Below are 17,934 nucleotides of genomic sequence, written 5' to 3'. Positions count from 1 at the left end.
GAAGAAGAAAATAGAAAGAAAAAGGAAGAACTAGAGAAGCTGAACGCTAACTGGATAAAAATCCAACAGAAGTTCCGAGCCATGGGTCACCCGGACTGGATACCGGAAACAGAAAAGAAGAAGAAAGGAATGATGGCAAAAGTTAGAAGATGGCTACAGAAGTGGAGGAAATAAAAGAAGATGATGATGAAACCAAAGGCCCATTTCAGGGCCACCCACATTTCTCGAAAAGAGATTGACTTTCCATTGCCTACCCCTTTTTAAAAAATTAAAAAAAAAAAATAAAAAAATCCCATGTTCAATTCCCCTTGTCCCTATACAGGCCCAAACTCTATTCCCCATGTTCAATTCCCCTTGTTCCTAGAGTGACCCAGCAATATCTCCCATGTTAAATTTCCATTGTTCGAATGCCTTTGTCCTCAGAATGTCCCTAGCATGGATATTTCCTTTCTCCAATGTTAAATTCCCTTGTCGCCAGAATGACCCAGGGTTTTTGCCCATGTTAAATTTCCCTTGTCGGTAGAGTGACCCAGGGTGGTTAATGTTAAATTTCCATTGTCGCCAGAGTGACCCAAGGGTGTTTTTAATGCTAATTCCCATTGTCGCTAGGGTGACCCCATTCACTACTTAGAACCGAAGATTTAATAAAATCCTTACTATTCCCGTTTTGATTAATACCACCAAACAAAAGTAATCATAGATTAAATGGCGGTGAGGCGGGCTGGTAGGCAGTGGGGCTGGTTGTGTACACTGCGGGGCTGACTGGTCCTGCTGGTAGTGGTGGCTTTCTTTGAACTTCGCTTTGAGAAAGAAAAAAAAAATTTTCCCTGTGGCAAACATTCCCTGTCTCCAACAAGAGGAATTATGCAGACATTGTCTGAACAAAGCTAGAAAAAGTGTTTCTATCACCCAGTTCTTGAACTATCAACATACAGCCAAATCCATTAGAGGACAGAATTTATTTTAACTTTACTGTTCCATTTGTTTTGCCTGTATCATCCAATTTCTGTAAACTGATACAACATTGCAAAGGCTATCTAAATGTCAGCACATGTATAATTTTTAGTCCATTACTTTATACGTATGAGCATCTAAGTTGTACTCAAAGGTTATTTTCTGCATTCACGGTGACCGATATAACTACTCTTAGTGAGTGAGAGTGGAGTATACGACCCAGTTACTTTAAATAGAAGATTTCGACCAAAGCATAAACAGCGACCATGTGATGGTCATTCACAGCAATGAATGTAGTATCTGATAGGGTTTTTTGCCCTGAAGGTGGCGCTACGAAAACCCGCTCAAAATGGCTGATACTTACAGCAGGCATCGAAAGGCGCTTCTATGAGAATGGTGTAGAGGTGTCAAAAATCGTTTGTATGCGAATGGAGAAGAGGCATCCAAAGCGCTTGCATGAGAAAACAATTTATTATTTTTTTGGGAGGGGGATATACTGAAAACGCATAATCCGAACACAGATATGTGTAAGGCGTAATTTAGTGTAAAAATGCGTAATGATTGGCATGTACGCACAAATGTGTGAGCTTCTTGTGATTGGTGAAATTGTCCAAAATTTTGTGCATAAGTATGTTTTTGTGGCTGGCAGTCTACAAACAATTTCTTGTCAGTCGGGATTGTTTACAACGGTCAACAGTTGGAGTACCAGGGAGTAACCAGTCGACAAAAGTTGCAAAATAATACCAGTAATGGTCATTGGAGACAACAAACCTAATTAAGCAACACCTTTTTATCTGCTTTCAGCCCGTTACTAATAGATCGCCAAATTTATAGTTGACTTTGGTGGCTAAACATTTGTAATTCTTTCAGTCATGATAGTCATTACTGAATTAAACCAAGAAAAATTGGAATGTTTGTTGATTTGAAGGACTGCAAAGGAAAGGACATATTCAATTATTTTAACCTGGTCAGCTTTGTCCTTTTTTGCAATGTGAATATAGATGGATAGATAGATAGATAGATGGATAGATGCTTCTATTCAGTGAAAAGAATACAACTGTTTATCAGTGCTTGGGCAAATTGTTTTGGGATTTGCTTTACTCGTGCAATTTGTATGGCAGGAACAGTTTATTAGACAAAATATAGATTTGTAATTAGAGAGGGAGTGGTAAATATGACAATATAGTATGTTTGACTGTGTACAGTAATGGGTACGAATTGGCCATGACCTTGGGTATGAAATGACAATCACGTTGGGTACAAAACGATCAATTTCTACTGGGCATGAAACGACCAATTTCTACTGGGTATAAAATGACCAATTTCTACTGGGTATAAAACGACCAATTTCTACTGGGTATGAAACAACTTGAGTACAGATTGACCATAAGCCTAATGGACATCATGTGTTGATTTGTTCACCTCACATGATGGGAAATATGATCCTATTGGATATCATGTGTTGATTTGTTCACCTGACATGATGGAAATATGATCACTGCCACCACCACGGAGATTCGTATCGTTGCTTACAAGTTAAATATCAGTCATCCATGTACTATATTATATTACACAGTACACATACGATTTACAAATTATAAGCAATGATACGAGCCCTGTGGTTATGACAGCCGATATGAATTTATTTTTATTTTATAGATTAAATCAAGTTGAGATGTAGCAATAATCCATTGATCAACATAGGGTTTGGAACTGTAGTTTTTGAAATTACTGAGAGTAATTACGGTTCAAGCAAACTTTATAAACCTTTTACTTGAACAAAATGTTTACAGTTGCTGCCTCAGGCTTGAATCTCATTTCTGGACTTGTTTTCCAGCATGACAAGATCAAGACATGATATATATATATATATATATATATATATATATATATATAACCTGTCAAAAGTAACCACCCTTGGGGAAATGCAAAATTGGCCTAATTACACAGGTGACCTCTTTACAGAGGTTTATCTCATATTATTCTTACACTGTCAACAAAGTTGTTTAATCTGCATTATTCAATCATAAACTGTGTAAACAGTATGTTGTTGTATGCAGTTTAAGCAGACAAATAAAAAGGCCGTAAGAGTGATTTGTAATGCCACACCCTGTGATTTAAATAAGAAGATAAAGTACATGAGAGCATAAGCATGAGCTAATAAGTGTTTTGCACATTGATTCACATGAATTTTCTTTATGAAAACAATAGCAGCAGGGAAGTTTAACAGACCATTTTTTCCAAGCGAAATAAACGCTCCTACGAGAACTTTCTCCGTAGAAACCTCAGAAATCAAAAATAAAGCCTTCCACGAGATCTAATTTTCATGTATTCCAGACTCGGTGCATCTGGTGTGTGTGCCGAGTGTGTCATAAAATATAATATCCGAGACAGAAAATAAACTAGGCGGAATAAATTTTTGTTTTTGTTGTCACGCGGGGGCTGCATTCTCATGAATACATTTGATCAAGACCGATACAATACCGACTACGTGGATCATAAAGATTTATCGTGATGAAACCATGCGGCGTCATCTGAGCGCGGCTGAACAAATTTTTAAATTTATTTATATCCATGTCACCGTTGCACCAGGTCTGATGGATATTTCTCAGCGTGTGCGTATCTACGCCATTGAATACCGATAAAATATTACAATTGTCCCTGATCACCTTTGGAATTTGCGTATATCTCTGTGTCACGTAAATAACATCGGTATTCTTGTGTCTGCCACGCGAGAATATTCTAGCTGGGTTGGTCTGCTTTTCCAGCATAACATCGTCGAACACAACAAGATTATTAGTATCACCGTCCAAATTATCTACGGAATGATCTTCGTTGATATCTGTAATGAATTCGATCGTGCCCTCATCGGTATTGTCGCTAAATTCCTTTAAAATTTGATAACAACGCTGATCATCGACGGATGGTGCAACCAAGTATAACTTGTCCCATTTTAGCCATCTCATGATCAAATTCAGTAATAATTGCATTTTACCCGATCCTGATGGACCAATGATTATCATTCTAATCGAATTCGGTAATGCTGCATGATGTTTCACTTGTTCGCGTCGCTTCGTGGCTGAAAAATCAATTACATTCATGTTAATAAAATACATAGATCTATATTGTGTTAAGTGTCGTACACACACAGCTACAATAAATCCAACCGAAATTGTTACACGCAACAACAGAAATGCAATCGCAGGAGAGTGCGAAGTTTGTAAGACAGGCAAGCTTAGATTCACAAAAAAAAAGTAGAACCGGAGGAGATATCGCAGCCTCCTTAAAAAATCTACCTGGATTACCCTGGGCGAAATATCCTGGAGAGAAGCATCTACCAGGGTACAATTATTGCGGACCTGGAACAAGACTCGATATCAGACTCGATAATAATAAACAACCAAAGCAAGGCGAAAATCCAATAAATGCCATCGATGGAGCTTGTTATGATCACGATCTCGCATATCGCAGCGGAGATTTACAACAGAGGCATCTTGCTGATATCAAGCTAATTCACGCATTAGACGTGATTCCTAACAAAAAATTCAAAGAGAAATTAGCATCCTGGTTGATCAAAGGCGCGATGAAAGGCAAATTAGTATTCGGCGCTGGTAAATAATATGGAACAGATATATTATTCTCCACGAGGATTCTGGCGAGGAAAATCAGCGATCGCCAAACTCGCCAAAGCCGCATCGGTAAAACAATCCATCGCTGAATCGTGGTTATCAAAACAGGCAATTTGGCAAATATATCTCCCCCCACCTAAAAAAATACCATAAGCGAGTTTTACCGTCAGCGTCCCCAATGAGGTCCATCAAGTGGATCTAATGTTTCTTCCTCACGATACCGTCGACGGAGTCACATATAAATACGTCCTGACTATCGTCGATATCGCCAGCAGGTATAAAGAAGCAGAACAATTATCGAATAAAACAGCAACGGAAATTGCTAAGGCATTTAACGAAATTTATTCCCGATCCCCATTAACATGGCCGAATCTTCTTCAGGTTGATCCAGGTCGAGAATTTCTTGGCGCGGTTACTTCACTGATGAAAAAAAATAACGTTAAAATCCGACGCGGTATTGTAGGTGTTCATCGCAATCAAGCTATCGTCGAAAGATTCAATAAAACGCTCGCAGAACGATTATTCGGATATCAATACGCGCGTGAATTCATCCAGGATAATCGATCTCACGATTGGGTATCGAGATTGCCTCATGTAATCAGCGTGCTAAGTAACGAGACAACTCGAACAATATCAATGAAGCCTGCAATTGCAATTACAAAATCGAATATACCACTAAAGCGAGATTCCACAATTCAGCCTGTACTAGGTAGCGTCACAGTTAGATATTTATATAAAGAAGGCGAGGCCGAAGGAGGAAGAAAAAGAGCAACCGATCCAACTTGGAGCGTCACAACACACAAAATATCCGCCGTAACAAGATCGTCAGGAAGGCCGGCAATTTATATTCTAGATTCGTTAGCGCCACAACGTGGATTTACCAGAGAGGAATTACAGATAGTACCCGAAGATACTCAACTACCACCAGCGTCATTAAGATAATTTACTCGAATTCGTCCCAACTGGGATAGCTTTCTTACTCTCGACACGGCCAAATATACCAAATTTGACCAGGAGATTCTATCATCGACGATCCAAACCTGACCATCGACGGTTAATCCCTGCGATGAGTGTATCGTTGTTGCGTAACCTAATTTCCACGGTGATTTTTCCGCACTCAACGCGTCATTGACAAGATTAATATCAACGAAGATGATATCATTCAGGACCAAGTTTTTCTCCTCTCCGCAAGGCAAAGTAACATTAATATTTTGTCGCCGAGTATTAGCTGGCCTATAGCACAACGGTACCTGTAACGTTGGAAATTTCTCACAATGCAGCTTGAATAACATTTCCTGGATAATATCACGAATAATTTTCCTACTAGCGACGATCAAATGATCAGGACGCCACAAATTTAGGAAATCGCTCATCGGAGTCTCATCGATTATTTTTCTCATGACGTCGCACTGAATCTTATTCGGTTGTAATTGAATTATTTTTTTAAACTCGGTCAACAAAATATCCGTCGATCTATGATCAGCGTCAATTTCCTTGTAATAATCAACGAAGTTTCTGAACCATTCGTGAGGCGATTCACCATCGATAGGATTAGGTTGGCCATGATCACCGCACATTATCACGGCGGTATTTTTTTCCCCCAGCCAAGCTAATATCGATTTTAATATATCTAAATTCACCGTGCAAATCTCATCAAAAATTATAACCTTATTGATATATTTATCGCCCATGCGCACCGAGTCCCATGATCCACCGCTGTATTTGAAATAGCTATGGTACGTGCAAGAATTAACGCCATGCTGCTTTATTTCTCGTGCTAATCTATGTGTCGGAGTCAACACGATCATATCGGAGTTCACAAATAAATTTATTACTCGCGTTGTTTTACCGCTACCGCCAGGTCCATTTAGGTAAACGAATTTGCTGCGTGAAATTGGATCGAACGCAGATGCGGCTTTGGAAAAATCTAGAATCGAAGATTCCTCAAATCTACCTTGGTGAAATTCATCGCAATCTTCAACGTCAGCGTCCTCACAATAATCTAAAATATCTTCGTTTTTTATTCTCCAAGTTCCCCACAAGCTACCATTGGTAATTAAATTTTCCAACTTATCCAAATGTGTATATTGCGCTGATTCTCCATCAAGATAGCTAATTACGGTACCTAACTTTGCTCCATCAATGATAATATTCTCTCTGTTACAAAATATTCCTCGTGATACCGTATCGGCGATTATAAAATCCATCTCGGTGTCATTGATAAACAATCTAGCGTGTCGATGCTTGTGATCAACGGATCCACCCTGAGTAAATTTACCGATTATCTTTCTTCCTATATCTTTCGCGTTATCACAATCCGTCGGCAGCCACACATCGGTCTGTTTCCTGTACGATATAATCGCCTCACTTATCGTCAACGACACTAACATCGATGAATCTAGCATATACCTCAATAACACCGTAGGAACCCAACGACGCTGAGAGAAATGCCTGCCAAACCAAATGTAGCAAATTTTATGTAAATTTTCAGCAAATTCGAACAACGTAACACAAGCGAATCCGGTCATGACAAAATTAGGTAACGGTCCGTTAATTGCTACTCTTGTCATCTCGCTGGTAGGATGACCGAATTTAGCAAAATAATCTGCACAATCGCCATATCCGAGGAAACTTCCAGGATAACATGCGCTCATGTCAATGGAAATCATATCTTCGAAATCGTACCTGGTATTCCATAATCCGCCATGGCCGTATTCGATACAGCTACGTTGAATATCAGCAAGATATTCATTTCTTATTGGCCTCCATGAGTTTTTCTCTCTAGCGGCATGAGCGGCCACAGACGAAATTGTAAAGCAATTCGTTAGTAATTGATCGGGATTTGACGAATATTTCACCGCGAGTTTTCTCATCGACTCGTGTAATATTTCGTTCCTGTAAATATCGCCACATGGCAGAATAAATTGATCGTATCTTTCCGCGCTCGAGAATAACCATATCGATATTGGATCAGATGCGCTTAATTTTTTAATAAATCTGAACATGTCATCGGAATTATTATTCTCCGCGAAATTCGCGATGTCCACAGGATAAAATTTAACCACACGATCCCGCGGAAATATCATCACCGAATGCGACCACGCGTGAGAATTGTGATCGATAATCTCGATTGGCGCTCCTCGGGATCTATACGGCGACGAGTATAATATTTCTCCCGATAATGTTTTCACCGTAATTGGAAATTTTAATTTTTTACTCAACGCAGCCACGTCATCTACCGATGCACCATCAGCGACGGTTCTAGCCCACGCGTTAATTTTATCCAACCTCAATTGAGTCAAACCAGATCCACGTCGAGCGTTTTTCGTGTGTTCGATAACACGTTCAGCCACGCAATTTATCATCGGTGATTCTTTCATCGCAGGTAGGTTTTTTACATCCGGATTGTTATTTAGCCGATAAATTCCATAAACAACAGCGCTAGATGGATACGACCTAGCATAATAAGGACCATCGATTCCCAATAACAATCCTGGTTTGGAATTTTTTTCGAGAATAACGTTTTTCTTGCCGCCACGCACAGGATCTCGTTTATCGCAAATAATCCAAGTATAATCGGGCATTTGTGCGATAAATTTTATTCCAAAAATAAATCGCTCTTCGGGGTGTTCGGTTTTTATGTGCTCGATTATTTTCTTAGCTCGCTCCAGGTTCATCGTAGCATCGATGGAATTTGTTTTCCAGGTCGACCAAGTGTGAACCGCTCCATCGTCGAAGAACTCTTTCTTAGCTCGGTCAACTTCAGGGATAATATATTCTGCCTCATCAAGATCAAATGCATCCATTGATTATATTTTAGACAAATGTTTAAATAATATGAATCAATGCAAATGGCTATTAATCGGTTCAACAAATTTCTGTGACAAATCTTGCAGAGGCGATTATTGCGGCGCTCATATACATGCGATTCGGCGTGGTAGTAAAGGACCACAACGATGCCTAGTTTGCCAAGTTGGCACGCGAGGGAAAACTCGATTGTGTCTGGCGTGTGGAGGAAAGAATTATCGGGAATTACGGCGATATTACGAAAAAAAATCTTCCTCGGTTATAACATGTGAAGAAGATTATATTAATCGATTTCAAACTAATAACGATTTAGACAAAAGGAATATTCTATATGAATCCAAAATCAACGATTCCAGAATCAACAATTCCGGAGAAAGTGACATACGAGTTTAAATCTCATCGCACAATTATCGGATACGAGGCGTCGTCCGATGGTATCGTTAGGAATATTAGAACAAAAAAACAAACTGGTAATGTCAATAATTCGGGTTATCTTATTTTTACTATCAGAAAAAAAGGAGAAGAAAGAATAAAATGTTATTACAACCATAAGTTCGTATACGAGTGTTTCTATGGACCAATCAAAATCGGTCTTGTTATTGACCACATCGATGGAAATAAACTCAGTAACAAAATATCCAATCTCCGGGCGGTAACCCAGAGTGAAAATTGTAAATCTGGTAATACCGGCGGACAGCGACTAGCTAAGGCGGTCAAATCGATAAATCGAGAAACAGGCGAGGAAATTGTATTTACATCGATGAGTGCCGCTGCAAGATATTTTGGTATTCATCCAGCCTCGGTGCAACGTGCGACAAAAAAAATAATCAACGCAATGTTCTCATATAAATTTGGCGAGTGGATCGAGTTTTATTATATTCCAATAATATCAGATTCGGAAATCTGAAATTTAATTAAATATTACAAATTTGTATAATGAACGAGGAAAACATAAACAACATCATCGAAGCCATCGAGGATTTGAAAAATAAAAATATAAATTTATCTTCGGATTTGGACGCAGATAAAATCCGGTCCGAATTTGAGACGATCGTCCAAGGAAAACTCGAATACAGGTACACGCTACCATCCGAATACAAGTTTATAAAGAAAATCCAGATTGCGATGTATCAATCGCTCGCGATTGTCAGTGATGATCAAATCGAGGATTTTGTTAAATTATCGATGTTGGTAGAAAAAGTAAGGTCGAGTTTATCAGACGAATATGAATCAAGAAAAATTGCTAGCTCGCGCGTCAGGCAGCTAAAAAAGCTAGTAGATGAAAGTAAAAATTGAATCGAAGATTCTTAAATATAACGAAATTGCTCAATTTTCTTGATTTTGACTACCAACTACCCCGTCAGAAATAAGAAAAATTTATATTTTATTTTACAAAATACAAGAAAAATGTACAATTTTCTTCATTTTGACTACCAACTACCCCATCAAAATCAAGAAAATTCTAACTTTGTCAAATTATTTTTATTTTTCGTGAATAAATTTTATTTATTAAGAATATTATTTTTGCTGAAAATTTATTTTTTTTACTAAATAACAACGAAATTGTTCAATTTTCTTGATTTTGACTACCAACTACCCCGTCAGAAATCGAGTAATTTGTGTTTTTCTTTGATTTTGACTACCAACTACCCCGTCAAAATCAAGTAATTTGTGTTTTTTTCTTGATTTTAGTAAAAAAAAATAAAATTTCAGTAAAAATAATATTCTTAATAAATAAAATTTATTTATAAAAAATGAAAATAATTTGACAAAGTTAGAATTTTTTTGATTTTGACTACCAACTACCCCATCAAAATCAAGTAATTTATATATTTTTCTTGTATTTTGTGAAATAAATATTATTTTTTTCTTATTTTTGACGGGGTAGTTGGTAGTCAAAATCGCGTATTTTGTAAAAAAATATTATTTTTCCTGGTTTTTGTTTATTTTTTTGCCATTTTTTTTCTGGCGGGCAGATTTTTACGATCTCACCAGCAAGTTGATACTAAGTGTTTCCCCGCGTATATCAAGTAAATTTCCATTCTGATCCGTAAGTTTGAAATTTATCTTCGACAATAATCGATTGTGACATCGCAGATAAAACGGATTTACTGGCTCTTTTATTATCAAATATCCCTTAGAGGCGCTAGGTGAAAACGAATACAAGATAAATCCCTGCTGTACCTGTTCTGACGTAGACGCATCTGCGTTGTAGCTACCTTCAACAACGTCCGCGTGAAGATTAATCGCGATAACCTCAGTTATATTAACGATACCCGGCGAGATATGCCGTCCCTGCCCGGTTGGATCATTATCATGTTTGAGAATCGATTCTGATTGTATTTTTTTAGTCCATGCGGCATGTAATTTCGGAAATAACTCATCGATGGTATCAGTGACGGATTTTCTCATTTTATCAATGTCATAATCAGGAAATTTGAAATCTGGTAGCGTTTCCTCGGTTAATCCGAATACTGTCATGAATTTTTGTTTTTCTCCTGAATTTTTGATCAACTTGAAGCTGCTAATAGGAAGAACATAATCGGCAATTGATATATCATCAATTATCGCCCGAATGAACATACCGTGATAATATTCAATATCACTCGCAAGTTGATTTAAAATCTTCACGCGTTCGATAATTTAGCTGCATGAACCTGATTTATTTAAGATACATTCATGAAAGGATTCCCGCAGTAAATTTAATTGTAATTTATGTTCTTGATTAAATTCGTCGATGGTTCTTCTTATCAAGATACCGTCTATGGGGGCTATTATCCTGTTAATGTTGGTAGCGTCGAAGATTTCGGCACCGGGGGGGATTTTGGGAAGAGGCAACCACGAGAGAATTCTTTTGTCCCTGAAAGTAAAAGCGAACATTACCAAGTCAAATTTGTGGCTATTCATGAGATTGATGGCATCGTGGATTAGAGGCTTGTGTCTGATATCTCCGTACCATCCTTCATCGGTGATAAAATCAGATTTTTTTGGTTCCGGTTGCTCTGGAGGAGCTTCTTCGTGCCAACCTGGAATAATAAAATCAGATTTTTCTGGTTTTGCCAGAGGTGCGATTTCGGGCCAACCTAGCACTGTCCTGATCGATGACTGGTAAATATCGACGATATATGGCGATTTTACTTCGATGATCGATGACAGCGTTGGTTCGTGCGCGGATATTTTTATTCCTGGCTTATCATCGCCGGTTATATTTGATATTCTACTGGTAAATTCCTTATCGATTTGCTCAATTTCGTAACTGCCTGTTGGTATGCCAACGACGATCCAATCGGGAGTTCCATCGGGACGGTTTTTATTGGCAAAAACAAGCGAATTATTCGATGATAATCTACCAAATGATTTCGATCTAACATTGGGCCAGCTGTTATAGACGCGTAACTGTGACAGCGCAATTTCTTTAACGCTAATTGGTATTGGAAAATCGATACTAAATTCTGGCCTGGTTGAGCTTACCGATATCAGCGTTGTTATCGGCGGTGTTGTGTTTGTCACGATTTGAGCTAGTTCCGACATTATTGATATTCATTTGTTCAATTTCAGAATAGATATTTACCATCACGGAAAATTCGAGATCGGATATAACTCCGTCGTTGAGACTTTCAGAAAGCAACGATGATAATTTCGAATACGCCTTGTTGACCTGGGATAGTTTGCTCGTGTACAGGAATAATTTTTCACTCGTGCATGAGGATATTTTTTTGCGATAATATTGAGAACACCCGCGATTGTTGTTGTTGATGATATTATTATCGTTGCTACGATCGGCGCGATTGTTGTTACAGCGGATAAGATTATACCTGCGCCGGCGATGATTGCGCTTACCGCGTACACAGCAACATCGATGGCAACTAATCTACGCTGATATTTTTTTATTTTTATCTGATATTCGTCGAGGAGTTTTTTTAATGAATCCTGCCATGAACGCGCCTGATTGTATCAGTAATCCGACGCGGTCATTTATTAATTAGGTTATCTAACCAATTGCGTGTGTTCCGGATAAATATTCGAAAATTGCATAATAATCGATCGGGTTTGTCACGGAATTGGATGCAATCCGGATAAATATTCGAAAATCATATAATATTCAGTTGGTTCTGTAGTGGTTCTATCTGGTGGTTCCAGCCTGAATGTCACCATCTCATTTTCATTCATCGAAATAATTAAAAATCCAGGATAAAACTCATGGATTTCATGATAGTCGGCTGTTACCTTGAATTTTATCCTGGAGATAAAATATATTCGATATACGTCAGCAATTGGCGCAGCAAAACCATTAAAATTTTTCTCGGGTGTCCATGTGCTATTTCGTGTCAATAACACAAATGGTACATAACAACGAAGATTTTTTACTTTTTCTACTTCCGATGGTATAATAATACGCGCTAGTTTTTCAAGATTCACTGACGATATTTTTGTGCTAATATCATTAATTTTTGTAGCTGCATCGAGAAATTTCGCGTTTAAATCTCGAATTTCTCCGTCGTACAACGATACATCGACCTTTTGACGCGCCAAATCACGCGTTGTGGAAATTTCCTCGTTGATTTTAGTAATATCCTCGTTGATTTTTTTCACTTTCTCGCCAAGATCGTCGTGTGATGTTTTATCGCTTTTCTGACTCATTACGGTATTTATTTCGGTAATATCAGCGAAAATATTAGTAATATCCTTGCTGATTTTTCCTACCTTTTCGCTGAGATCATCGTGCAATGCTTGATCGTTTTTTTTCTTTGCTAGTTCTTGCGCGGCGGATGAATTATCATCGGATGTTTTTATATCATCCTCAAATTTTTTACTAAATTTACCTAAGGTATCGTCGAGTTTTTTAAGATCGTTGTTTAGCCTGTTAAGTCTTTTTGTCACTCTGTCCTGAAGATCGTCGTGTAATGCTTTATCGGCCTTCAGAAGCAACGTTGCTGATAACTCGCTATCTCTTTGTTCCACATCCGCGATATCGGCCTTTAAGGGTAACTTCGCCACAAAATCGGCGATATCAGCGATGGATTTTGATACCGATTCTGACAGGCGAATAAATTGATTAATGCGATCGTTATATTCGTCCCGCTTGATTATATCGGTTATTTTCACATTACTTGTTTGTAATCTTCCTTCTTTGTTCTGAAAAATGGCAACTTCGCCAGGATCTATCTCTGACAGCGACAGAAGATTATTAATATCATCCCTCGTGGCGAACTTTGATAGATCAACGTCAGCTACTTCCTTCTTCCTGTAGAGGAATCTTCCGTAAATATCAACCATGATACTTATCTACGGCATATTCAAATACGATTCTATGATACGGACTGGATGATTTTGAAATTGCGTCGAGAACGTTAATTGATTCAGGACCACATATCGGTGGATCCATTAGTGTCTGCGTCGGAAGTGTCGAATACCAAATTGGAATATTTAACTTTGACACGTAATCGATAAATTCTTTTGGTGGAGCTAGTCCGTACGAGTCAAAGTAAACAACTTCGCGAGGATTAATCGCGTAGGCGACCCAATGTGTGCCAGGACCGGTATTTGAATCGAGATTTATTATTCCCGTCTCTGTGGAATTTGGTTTTTCTGGTAGTTGATCCCGCATAAATACGCCTCTGAAAAATTTTATTTTTTTATTCTTTGCTTCGCTGAATAAATCTAAATTTGAATAGGGCGTGCTAATCTTAGGCCGGATCCGTATGGAGGAGGGCGTCTTAGATAAAGGCCGCTTCCCTTTTTTTTACCGTATCGCCCTCCTATTTTTTCTAGTAGTTTTTTGCCTGCGTATCCAGCTGCGCTTGATGCTAGACCGGTTGCTATCGACGGGGCAATTGCGGCTAATAATCCGGGAATAGCGGCTAGTAGAGGGAAAAATCCGCCTGTTTTGACCATATCTTTGATGGCACCTATACTAAGATTCACATGAACTCCGGAATTTGCTGATTTGGCTTTGGTAAAACGTCCATGTTGATTCTTAGTTAGTGATAGTTTGTTAGGTCCGCCCTGAATTTGATCATTTTTCAGGGTTAATTTCACACCGCATCGCTTTGCTGTTGCTGTTTGAAGCTTTTTCATCTGACCCGGGGTCAGAGTTACGCTGACGTGTTCGTATGGCATATTAATATCGTTTTAATCAAAATTTAGAAATCTTAAAAATCTTAAAAATCTTCGATTTTCACTTTCAATTTTACAATCCTCGATTATTACATTTTCTCGACAGGTGCGTCGATGACTCTCATTCTGCCACTGATGCCTTCCAGGATCATTGTTCTGTCGCTGAGAATCACCGCGACTGCTTTATGTAAAGCACCTCCAGTGGTAATTCTGGCTTTGAAATGGATATCAACGACGGATTGTTTTACCAGATCAAGATGCTCCAGGGAAAAGTAGTAGATAGGATAAAGGGTATTAAAATCCAGCTGTGATATTTGCAATCCGGTATCGATATTTTGATCGCGACCCATGAAACACAATAATCGATGATATGCGCGAGCCGTCGAATAGTTGGCAAAATCAATTGATATTTCCTCGGATGGTTCTTGTTGACCATTTACTCTTAGCGACACATTTGTTGCTTGGATACTATCAAATATCATATGGCTGTATAATTGACGATATCTTCCGGTACGCAAAAAAGCGATGAAGATATGCCTAGGTGCAGAGGTACCTTGCTGCGATGCAATTCGCCAGGTAAAATCACCATTGATATCGGTATTTGTAGAATCTGTTGTTGTTGTCAGCCATGACATGACAGATTTACCACCCTGGTTCATGAACGATAATAATTTTTCTTCTTCGATTATTGATGGAGTTATCGATGGCATCCACAAGGTAAATTTAAGTAATCTTACTATACCGTTATTATTCGCGGCATCATTAGGACCTATCACGCCAGTAGCGTAATCGATAGCACCTTCTCGCCAGATAGCATTGTCGCTATTTCCCTACCTGACAAACATTACGGTATGTTTTGCTCCGTAGATAATTTTCCTGAAATGTCTGCAAAATCCAAATATATGGGATAGCGGAATAGCACAAGAGAATCTTCTGTGACCTCCTGCTAGCGTGTGTTTTCGCGTGGCAAATCCGAGATTATAATCAGGATAAGGTTTAATGATCATATCTTCGATACCAGCGGGACCAACATTAGGAGCGGCGCGATCATTTGGCTGTCTGATATCGAATGGTCTGCTTTCGGGACGATTAGAATTATCTTTGGCAAACATCATACTAGGGCCAGCTGATCTGGTAAAATCATCCGAGCATCTGGCTAGGCCTATTATCGTCGTTGCCAAATCAACATCATTGGTAATTGACTCAATCTCTCTTCCATCGATCATATAAGTGGCACTCTTGAATAATGCCATAATGCCGTTGTTAACAAATCCGACTCTAAAATCTGCTGCATAGGCGGTACTATCCGCTTTAACAACTTCCCCGACAACTTCGATATATGCCTCAGATGGAAGAAAATATCTTGTCGTATCGTGAACTTGAATTTCCAAGCGATTAGGTGTGTTTGGTTCAACTGCGTCGTACGAGTAATACTGGAAATCGCGCACGGATGTGTCCTTGCCTACAGGTTCGTCCATGTCGAATACCTCATTTGACACTTGTGCGAACATTTATTATTAAAATTATCGTCTAAAACGAAGACCGCTACCCGATATAAAACTTGTATTTGCAACTTCCTGTGCTAGGTCATTTATTTTTTTATTTGCTGCGTCATTTATAGCTTTACTGACATCGGTGGGCATTTCGCTGGTGCTAGGTAATTTGACAGGTTGATTTTTTTTACGCATTAAGTTTGATATTTTGCTTCTGACAACATCGAAGCCTTTACTGGCCAAATTACCAACGCCGGAGATAACAGTCTCGCCAATTTTTCCTATTGCTTTTGATGCAATTTGCTTAGCTGTGGGTCCAATTTTAGGGACTACCCTTGTAACGAAACTTTTGACGATGTCGCCTAATCCGTTGCCGTGAATATATTTATATACGGGCAATCGAGAATTAGCCACGCGAACCTGCCTAGGTCTACGTTGATGTTTATGAACGATCATGTTATTTCAAGTGTATTGTTTTAATCGATAAGTTCGTCGACAAGTTCTTTATAAATGTAAGAATTAATAACACCGCCGCGAAATAATCGCTGGCAAATATCAGAGGCTTCATTGATTATTTCGGAGGAATTGCTTCCGACTCGCTTTCCTCCGATTAGTATTTCGAGACGAGATACGTCGTTGACAACGCTGTCGGGGCAAATGGTATATCCGCTTCCTGTTTTTGGTTCTGGTGATTTTCCAATTAGTTTTTTGTATTCATCGACCTCCCTTAAAAAATTTAAATATCCAAGATCGTATAAATCCATCGGCCTCCTTAAACTACCAAAATAAATTACCGCCGGCCATGTTCCTGGTCCGAATGAATCAATGAAATTTTCTCGCAAGAATGTTCTTCTATTCCATGGAGTATAATTCGAAGCAACTTCCAATCTTGTAAAATTATCTTTGAGCTCATCAATGTTCTTTTTTCAAATAATTATCAGCAGAAATATTACTAGGATCAGATAATCTTCTTAAAAGAGCTGCAATTTCTTCCTCAGTTAATTCTCGAACTTCCTCGTCCGCAGGTGCTTTAGGTAATGCTCTTTCCCTTGGTCTTCTTTTCCGCGCTTGAATTTCTTCTGTCTGTGGTTGAATTTTTTCCGGTAATGATCCTAAATCTTTTTTATCCATTATTCTTGTTAATCTTTCCATTCTTGTCTGAGGTTGAGCTTTTTCCTCCGGTATTGTTCCTAATTCCTGCGGCCGAATTCTTATTATTTCTGATATCGGTCTTAGGTCGCCCTTATTTTTTTTTGATTTTTTTGATTCTTTCCGAGGTTGACTTCTTTCCTTTGGTCTAGCTCCTAATTCCTGTGGTTGAAATTCTTCTTCAAACTCCTGTGGTTGAATTCCTTCTTCAAACTCCTGTGGTTGAAATTCTTCTTCAAACTCCTGTGGTTGAAATTCTTCTTCAAACTCCTGTGGCTGAATTTTTTCTTTTGGTTTTGCTTTTCTCCGTGGGGATTTAGGTATTTTTGGTAATTCCGCCTGTTCTATATTTTTATTATACGTGTCCTGTGCAGCCCTGAAATATCTTCTGTAATATGAATCCGTTTGTCTCACCTGTGATTTTCCCGTGTAAACTTTATATAGCATTTTATACCAAACTTCACGTTTTCCGAATCTTTTTTTCCCTTCTTCCGTTAGATATCTTTCTCGATTATGAAAACTATTTTCCACGAGTTCGCCAAGTTTATCTATATTATAAAGTGTCGAGAGTGGCTGTGATATCATTTGCCATCCCTCATCGTTAAAATTTCCTCTTATATTCTCGAGATTAAAAGATTTCGCTTCAGTTTTTTTTTTTTATTTTAAAACCAATTGCTTTTGTTGGTTGTGCTTGATCATGTTGTTGTGCTAGTATTGCTAGTCGCTCCGGTAATACTCGTGAATGTTCCTCAATACCTCTCAACACGGGAAGAATTCCACGTTTT

The 17,934-nt window shown here is 38.5% G+C and overlaps 1 protein-coding gene across 1 annotated transcript in view; it reads left to right on the top strand.

The window, feature by feature from the left end:
* Positions 1 to 17,934, top strand: part of LOC149772548 (uncharacterized) — a 160,149-nt gene that overhangs the window by 74,119 nt on the left and 68,096 nt on the right. The window lies entirely within an intron of this gene.

The sequence above is a fragment of the Sinohyriopsis cumingii genome, unplaced genomic scaffold (assembly GCF_028554795.1).
Source record: "Sinohyriopsis cumingii isolate HCF-2022 unplaced genomic scaffold, ASM2855479v2 utg001397l, whole genome shotgun sequence".
In the NCBI taxonomy this organism is placed as follows: domain Eukaryota; kingdom Metazoa; phylum Mollusca; class Bivalvia; order Unionida; family Unionidae; genus Sinohyriopsis; species Sinohyriopsis cumingii.
Note: the sequence above shows the minus strand (reverse complement) of the source record. Positions and strands in the feature narration are given on the sequence as shown.